This window comes from Pieris napi, chromosome 13 (genome assembly GCF_905475465.1).
Source record: "Pieris napi chromosome 13, ilPieNapi1.2, whole genome shotgun sequence".
Lineage (NCBI taxonomy): Eukaryota > Metazoa > Arthropoda > Insecta > Lepidoptera > Pieridae > Pieris > Pieris napi.
Genome location: NC_062246.1, coordinates 6,501,262 through 6,510,302, shown reverse-complemented (window position 1 = coordinate 6,510,302; position 9,041 = coordinate 6,501,262).

The window sequence follows — 9,041 nt, the reverse complement described above, 5'->3', positions numbered from 1 at the left end:
GCGTTAGACAGTCGTACGACGTCAGGAATGAGTTTTAGTAACACTTATTGTATTATTAGTATACAAACTTTAACTATTATTAAATAAATTCAAAGTCTAAAATGTCGCATAAACCACCAGCTTCTATAAAATATTATTATTAATTTTTAAAAAGATGTTTTCCTTGCAGCAACGTCGTCTATTTGAAAGTTGTGAAAACTACATTAAAAGTTCTTGGGAGACCGTGTAGGACTGCGGCATAGACCAAATGAATTGAAAAATCTTTTTTAAAGCGGGTACTAATCATTTTTGATACAGTAAAAGCGGATATATTATATTTTTGTATGTATTTTTATATATGGAACAAATGAGTAAGGGCAACCATAAAAGGCAGAAACTGCAGCCCAATTTTAGTGGGCAGCCTTTGTGGGAGGAGGTTTATCTTTTTAAAGATTATTGGACCGATTCCAGAAATTCCATGAATATGAGAATGCTACATAACATAGGCTATGTTTATTTCAAAAACTTGAAAAACTAGAAATATGTCCAGCCGTGCGCAGCCGGTAATAGCTGCTGGTAAAAAATATATTAAAGTTTTTTGTGGATTACTATGGAACTACGTAAAAATCAGCGTGACTACCCTTGGTCTTGGCATCACATTTTGTAATCATTTCTCTATATGTACAAAGATATATAAGTATATAAGACCGTTCGTTCGTGTAGCTATATATATCAAAAACATTTAATCAAAATATCATATTCATGTAGGTAACTTAATGTACACTTATGAACGTCAAGATTATGTTTATAAATTTACATTTACTACCAGTTCTCAAATCAAGGGCGTACGGACTACAATAACTTTCCGTCACTCTTTTAAATGGCCAAGATTGTTTTTACCAAATGTTTGTCTGCGGCATCACAATTTAAAACAGTTTATATTTTGTAATTAAATAAAAAAATAAGAACACCAAATATAAGTAATATATACGTATAATATAGAGTATCTCTGGTACACTTGGTCGAAATGGGTCTTAGACATACTGGTTTGGTAACTAAGTTTTATTACACTGCATAAAATCAGTCAGCACGTGAAGTATGAAATAATATGATTGTTCTTTCATAATTAAATTCTTTCCAAATGGAACTTGATAAAAATACATAGAGCAATTAATATATTACATATCTTTGTCATTCCTTGACATCGCAGTTGACCAAATTTTTGAATACACAAATAAATATTATTTATTAACTTATTACACAAGCAAGAAAGCTATTTTTTGTAATGTTTTAAAATGTTTAAGTATTTTTTAAAAAAACTGGTATGGCCATAGGAGCTTCGAAAGAAATAACTAGAGTACATTATCGTGATTGTATACCTATTATTACAATCACTTCTATTGGTACATAGTATCGATATTGGAAACATTTATCATTTTATAGCTTCCTTCTCTCAACATTCCAGACAGATTTTTTCATACTTAATTTATAATTCGTATGTTATCTTATTTCTTACGTGAGGAATAACTTCAATGATATCAAAATATTACACCATAACAAAACGCAAGAATAACAGTTGAAAATACATTAAAGATAAATCATATAGTAACAATTACACAATTTTTGTGAGTGGAGAAGTATAGGGGGCACAAAGGAGGTGTTTGTGTGAAATGTATCGGCCTGGCGGTGACCCCCGACCGAGCGGTACTTTCTCAACCGATCCTATCTCTAACTTTTGCCCATTTTTATGGGCTTATATTTCTCGTCTTACTATTACGCGTTCTTATAAGATCCTAATCTAAGTAAGTATCTTCTATGTCCCACATCAAACTGAAACTCAAACTATAAATTACTTTATTTATATACGTCTATGAACGTCGCAGAAATTATTGTAAATTGATTCTAAATTTACATTATCTACCAGTTCGTAAGTCAAGGGAATAGAGCGGGCAAAAAGAACTGGCAAGAAAACTCTCCGCCACTCTTTTAATTGCTAAGTTTTGAGTCATACAAATTGTTTGAACAGCAAATCAATCCAAAGGATTAGGATAATTTAAATATTCTTCAAATTTCTTCTAGAAGTAAAGGAATGTATCACGAAATCGTGGTTTTCTTCTTTGTTTGTGGAAAATTTTAATGATAATTATTGAAGTGTATAGCTTAAAGTATGTAACATATTTTCTTAACTCCGTGCGAGCTTTTATGAAACCTGTGGAGAATGAAGACAAACGTTTGAAGATCTTAAAAACGGTATTTTCGTAAAACTTTTCCAATAAAAAACAAATTAGAATGGCTGTTTGATATTTTAACTTAATTATTCATACTCATACCCCAGTAGAGCAATAAAATTCCTTATTTATATTTCGTGTGTACGAAAAGCAACCATTTGTTTTTGTTTTCCATTCTTTTAGTTTTCTCTGCACTGAGAAATCATTTAACATTACGATCTAACTTAGCCTAACTTTTTAAAAAAAGCTGATATTTTGACGGGTGAAAATTCGATTGAAAATTAGGGTGCTTTTTCGATATTAATTCAAAATAAGGTGAGAAGATCAATATTTCAAATCAAATAAATTACAGCGTATTTAGGACATGAAAGGTAAGTTTTCATCGAATTAAGTGGGAAAAAAAATAAGTTTTGTAAAAGATAAAAATAAAAAACCAAAATTTTTTTTTTTAATTTTTCACTTAAGTTTTGAGGATATGTGAAAAATGTGTAAATACAAAAGTTGTAGATCTTTTATTATCTACAACTTTGCGATTTGACTTTTTTCCATATGACTTTTAGTTTAAGAAGACTTTTAGCTTAAAACTCCCCCTCTCTACCCCTTCCCTACCTCAGATCGCCTGTAAATCATTTTTCCTTTAATTTTTATAATATTCTCCTCCTTTTCCAATGGTTTTCATCCTACTATTATTTTTTTTGGTTTCAAAAATTATCCCTTTATTTGGTTTCAAATATGACACTAGTCTATATATTTATAATAACGCAATACCTATATTATATGTACCAGTATAGTTATTAAAAACACCAAACGAACATATCTCAAATCAAACATGTCATCTTTAAGCGTTACACCCGTAATAAGGAATTTAAAAGTTATAAAACTGTTATCGGTAACTGTCACAGCCCACAGGCTTGGATTCGAACACACGACTGTCAGGTGAGAGTCGCGGACTCAGCCAATAGGTAAAATGCTCTCAAGTTAGCCGTAATTAATTTAAAAATAACAAAATATTCATCATACCTCTCCAATTAATTAACGCTCATTTATATTGCTTCTTAATCGAAATCGTAACAGGACTGAAAGGAACACAAAATATCAAAGTGAACAAATTCTTTGCCACAAAATAATTAATTAAAGATGAACAAGTTATCTCGGAGCGACACCTAGCGGCAACCTTCTCTTTGTATAGCCTTTTCATCGTCAAAACTCATTTCAATTAATTTTCTTTAAAGTAAATGATGTACCCTCTAAAAGCGAGATATCATTAACACCGAAGGGAGGCGATTCCGCTACTCTGTTCATAGAAAATCATATTCCAATTTTTCAACAGATAAAGGTGTGTTTGTTTTTTATCTGTCTGGCCACTTTGTCAAGCTACCAGCCGTTCTTAGGTTTATAAAATAAATTAGTAATTATATATCGTACTAACGATCTGTACCGGCGTTTATTGTTATATTTTGGAAATATACTCAAGTATATTAAAGCAGTATTTTTTTTATTTTATTCGTAAAAACATCTTTATAATAATACCATAGATATAGAAGCAAAATGCAAATTAACTTATTTAATTGCCCAATTAAATATTATTTTAAGAACAGGCAGTGTCTTAAATCTAAATAGCGTAAGTTACCGATATTGAACTTAAATATCAACAGTTTATCAAAAAAGAATATCTTATTTATTAGTAATTAAATCAAAAAACTTTTTACCATTTGTGAATAATTTAGGCACGCAAACACCAACATCCAATAAAGCATATTTGTTTTTGTAATATACTTAAATATGAACAAAAAACTGAATAACGCTGTTCCTGGTGGCCTCTTTATTATCAGAAAAACACAAATACAACAAAAACTTCAGGTTCCACCCCCTGTCACCCGCCCCCCGGCCCGTCCCACGGGAGAATCATTAGGAAAAAATCGTGTTGATGGATTTAATTACAAAAAATAATTATTCGTAAGAAAGTTGGCTGAATAAACTCGGACGGAGCGGGTTCTTCGATTCCCCCCTTAATCGGATTAATTTACTTTTAAAAAGCGGGGGGCGCTTGTTGTAATTAATGGAATGATAACATTACCCACCTCGCGGTTGACGCCTTTGGAAACACAATAACCTTTTATTCTAAAATAATAATTAATACCCGATTTTAATTATGCCGGGTAAAAATTTGGCGGAGTTACCAAAAGGTGCCTTGGTTGTATATTTCTTTAATTTAGCGTTACGCAACGTTTGGGGGACTATCTGGAACCCGATGAGAAGCGATTTTTCCACTCGGTTACCGTTGGGTGATCTATTTTAAACGCATCTCCACTGACGCAAATCATATTGTATGGAAGGGTTCGGATGCTCAGTACGGGGGCACGATCATCCAAGTACTCTTATACAAGTTTCTATACGAAACATAGATTGACTATCATTGTGAATTATCATATATAGTCGTATTTTTAATTAGACGAAGCCAACTGACAGTAGCTAATGTCACTTTGTAAAATAATGTTGCCATATTTAAAATAATAGTGATGCGTTCAGTTCTTGTTCAATCAGATGAATGAACAATGAGTGTGAATAGTCAATCATTTCAAACAATAAAATAATATTATTTCTATTTCAAAATTGTATAAAAGTGCTCTGATATAAGTTAGGTACTAGTACTATGTAACTACAATCAGTTTTTTGACGTCTTATTACAAAGCGCGGCGCGGCGACTAGTGCCATCAACGATCATTAATTCTCGGGTTTTTACTTTGTCACAACACTATTTTTATTTCATTAAAAACTGACAACACCGTAAACGTCAGTTGACTTCGTCTAATTAAAAATTCGACTATAGAATATTTTCTAGCTATTACAGTTCTGCTGTGATCTGTGAAGCATAGAAATTTAAATACCAAGAGGATTGTATGTGGCTGAAAATTTGAAATGTAATAACGGTCACCAATTTAGGTAACTTGTTGGTTTTTGGTTAGCTTATGGCATGTGAGGTAATTAAAGATAATTAGTAATTACTTATTTATTACGCACGGCGATAACGTGCCGCGCTGCCAAAGTGTACGCAACACGGTACACATTTTTGTTCGTTGCAACACCCCTACAAAGACTTCAGCCTAAAAAGTTCATTTAATTATTATTATATCATCATTATCGACACTATAAAACTGCCATTTTAATTTCAATTTATTTATATATATTGCCCAAATATTAGGAATTTCGAATACTTAAAAAATACCAAGAATGATTTATTATACAAAAAAATGAATTAATTATAATTGATTATAGAATTGCCAATCAATAAAACATTTAAGTTTCCCGTAGTAAGCAAACGTTAATAAAATCAGTTTATTTCTTAGGTCGGAGAGTTTATTGCCAGTTCTTCTGACTTGAGAACTGGCACTAAATGTAAAGTTAGAAGCATTTCATATACATTTCTTTTTTTTGACGTTCATAAGTGTACATTGTGTTACCTATATTGACTTTTGACTTTTATTACTAGTTTAAATACGTTTAAAATATTTTTAAGTTCAAAAACATTGATATTAAAAATATTGCAAATCTTAAAATGCTAGCCAAAATTAAATACAAAATAGAATTAACAACATAAATGTCTTGGTTAATAAATTGTCATGTCATTCTCACTGATTTTTGTAATCTCCGCGACCCTTCAACCAAATGCTTTCTTCGAGTCATTTGCTACGTACGGGTTTCACCATTACAATTATAAATATGTTTATAACGTAAATAATAAACTTATATTGGTGATTTAATTTCTCAATACGTAAAATATTCATGGCATATGAATTTGTTAAAAATTTAACATTACACAACATGTTGCTTTTCTATTAATAGTTAACAAGATCAAAATACATAATTGTACGTCTATAAATAGAAGAGGTATTTAGCGTCGTAACAAAAGAATAAAGTCATTTACAATATATAAATAAATATATATATATTAGACTGTTTAATGTTAAGGTTATTCACCGGAAATCAGATCCAGGATGTTCAAGGACCGTGCGTTATGAACCACGAAACTACACACGAAAAAAAAATCGAAAATGGAACGAGAAACGAAACTATTTTTTACCCATTTCAATCGGTGACTCGGAACTTTCGCAGCCTATACGTAAAAATAAAAGCAATTTAATCCTAAATCGAGTAAGAAACTCTTCTACGTACACAATGAGGGAATGGCGTCATTTTTCTTCCAAGTGCTGTCTCATCACACGATCATTCTTTAGCATTTTGTTTATATGCTATGTATATGTTGGTAATCTATTGAAATTCCTACGTCGTTGGTTTATTGATCAAAATCGGATCGTATTTACCGCTAAACCACAAATAGTGTTTGACTCCCAGCGAAAAATATTTCAGCGGGTTGTTAACCACAGAGAGTCTTGTCGTAAAAATCAATTAAAATTTCTATTTCCTAGACCCCATTGCTAATTACAAATATGTTCATACAAAGGTAAAGTTGTATACATAATAAATAATATGTATATTTAAAACCCGAATGTGAGTAAACTCGATCCATTCAACGTTATTTGAATTTCGAATTTTTATTTTTTTAAACTTCCTCATTTATTTCATAGATATTTGTTAGTAGTACACTATTTAAAAATGTGAGGCAAACGATAATAAATTAATATTATGTTAAGTGGCATTGCGCAACATAAGATTCACTCAATGACGCTTTTCGCATAATTTGATACCGCACGTATAACATACAACGCAGCAAAATTATTAATTAAGGGAAGTGTTTTTACCATTAATTTTCAAGTTGCATATTTAGAATCCTTTTACTCACCTAGTTATTTGTGTTATTCTGTGGCGCCTGTAAGTGGTACTCCGGAAACCATATCTTGTTTAAGGTGCCATAACCCCTAATATTGACAAGGTTTTTTAAAACCATTTCAGATTATTTAAAGGATAGAACATGTACAAACTGTTATTTTAAATTAGTTAGTATTGGCTGTATAAATTCAAATTAAACATTCAGTGTTTGAAAATTCCGCCAAAACGATTATCTAGACAAGATGGCGTCGCACCAGCTAAAAAAGTAAACAAACGTCAAGTTTCCAAATGTTAATTGTCATTCTTAAATTACATAAAATACATATAAATATTTCAATCAGAAACAGTCTCCGACGATGTTTAATTCCACAGACATACCAAGATATATAAGTGATACCTGTATCTTATCCATAATAAACATATTATTTACTAGCACGCTACGTCATCATCGAATCGACTAACCTGTTACCGTATTGTGTCACGTGACGTATACAAATCAGTATTTTTGATAAATGAATCATAATTTCTAATTTGTTTTTCTGTACAACGTTTTATGCCTTTATTCAGATTAGTAATTAATTTTTATACTGTCCAATATTTTAATTATTTAAAACATTCACTGCGGTTCAGTCAGCGGTGGAACTATTCTTTCGGTAGTTATATTTCGGTAGTTAAATGTGGGATAACTCGGCTACTTTGGTTAATACCTGCAGCTGAATTTCATCATCCGAAGTCGAGGCAGAATACAAAATTCCACCCGTATCACCTCGAAGTCCGGTCCGTCGTTCCACAACTGAGCGTTTTCTAAGGCAGTTTTTGCCGCGCACCACCACTATGTGGAACCAGCTGCCCACTAAAGTATTTCCGAACCAATTCAACTTAGGGACACTTATTCGACAAGAAAAGAGCGCACCAATTCTTAAAAGGCCGGCAACGCACTCGCGAGCCAACTGGCATTGAGGGTGTCCATGGGCGAGGGTATCACCTAACATCAGATGAGCCTTTTACCCGTTTGCCCCCTGTTCTATTAAACAGCACAAAACCAGTTTGGTTAGTTTAAAAATAAACGACACACACAGAAATGTTTTTATTGGGTAAAAATGGACTGAATATACGTAATCTGGTTATTTAATACAACATTCAATCTTAAATTGCAACATTATAAAAAACTCGACAATAGCTGCTAGCTAAACAAAATCACTAACTCGTTTAAAAGAATTTAATTAATTACATAGTAAACTATAATTGATAATTGATCAAGTATAACATGTTTCATCGTGGTATAAGGAAAAAAACAAAACACGTAATCGTTACAAATGCGAAAATTAATTTCACACTAAGACTACCTTTAGTATCGAGAAATTTTGCTCATAATTCTTATAACTCAGAAAAAAATATTATTCGATTACTCCTAGTACTCTAATGTTTTACGAACTTGGTATTTTAACAGTGCCAAGTATCTATATTCTAAAACAGTGCCTGCTAAAAAGTTTTACGCCCGAACCCAATAATCAATCCACAATCTCTGATTGAAAACAATCTGAGATCAGACCGTGACAGTCGATTGATCTCCTATCTGCATCCCAATAACCAAACCCTACGAAGATAATCCATTTTTGGCGACGGATAAAAAGCTCTTTGTCGTTCCATTTTACCGATTTTTAAACCAAATAAAGTAAATAAAACCGTACAAATAACATAAAAATATACAAGTGTATGTTTCAAACATAACAAACAGTTTTTTTTTATTATTTAAATACTGGTGTAAGTTAAAATAATTAACTGTTGAAATCGAGCTTTCGTCAACTGTCATTTTCATACAAAGGGATATCCACAGATATGACCTCCAATGGATAGCTTGTATCGACAGATGGCTATTACAATCCGTCGATTGGTTATTGGCACCCGTTTAATAACATTTGGATTAAGATTACTATCTCAGATGGTGGATTATGGATTGAGATAGGTTATTGGGTTCAGGCGTTAGATAAGATATTTTAACCTACCGAGGGATCCAGCTGTATTAAAAAGATAGCTACGCCATGG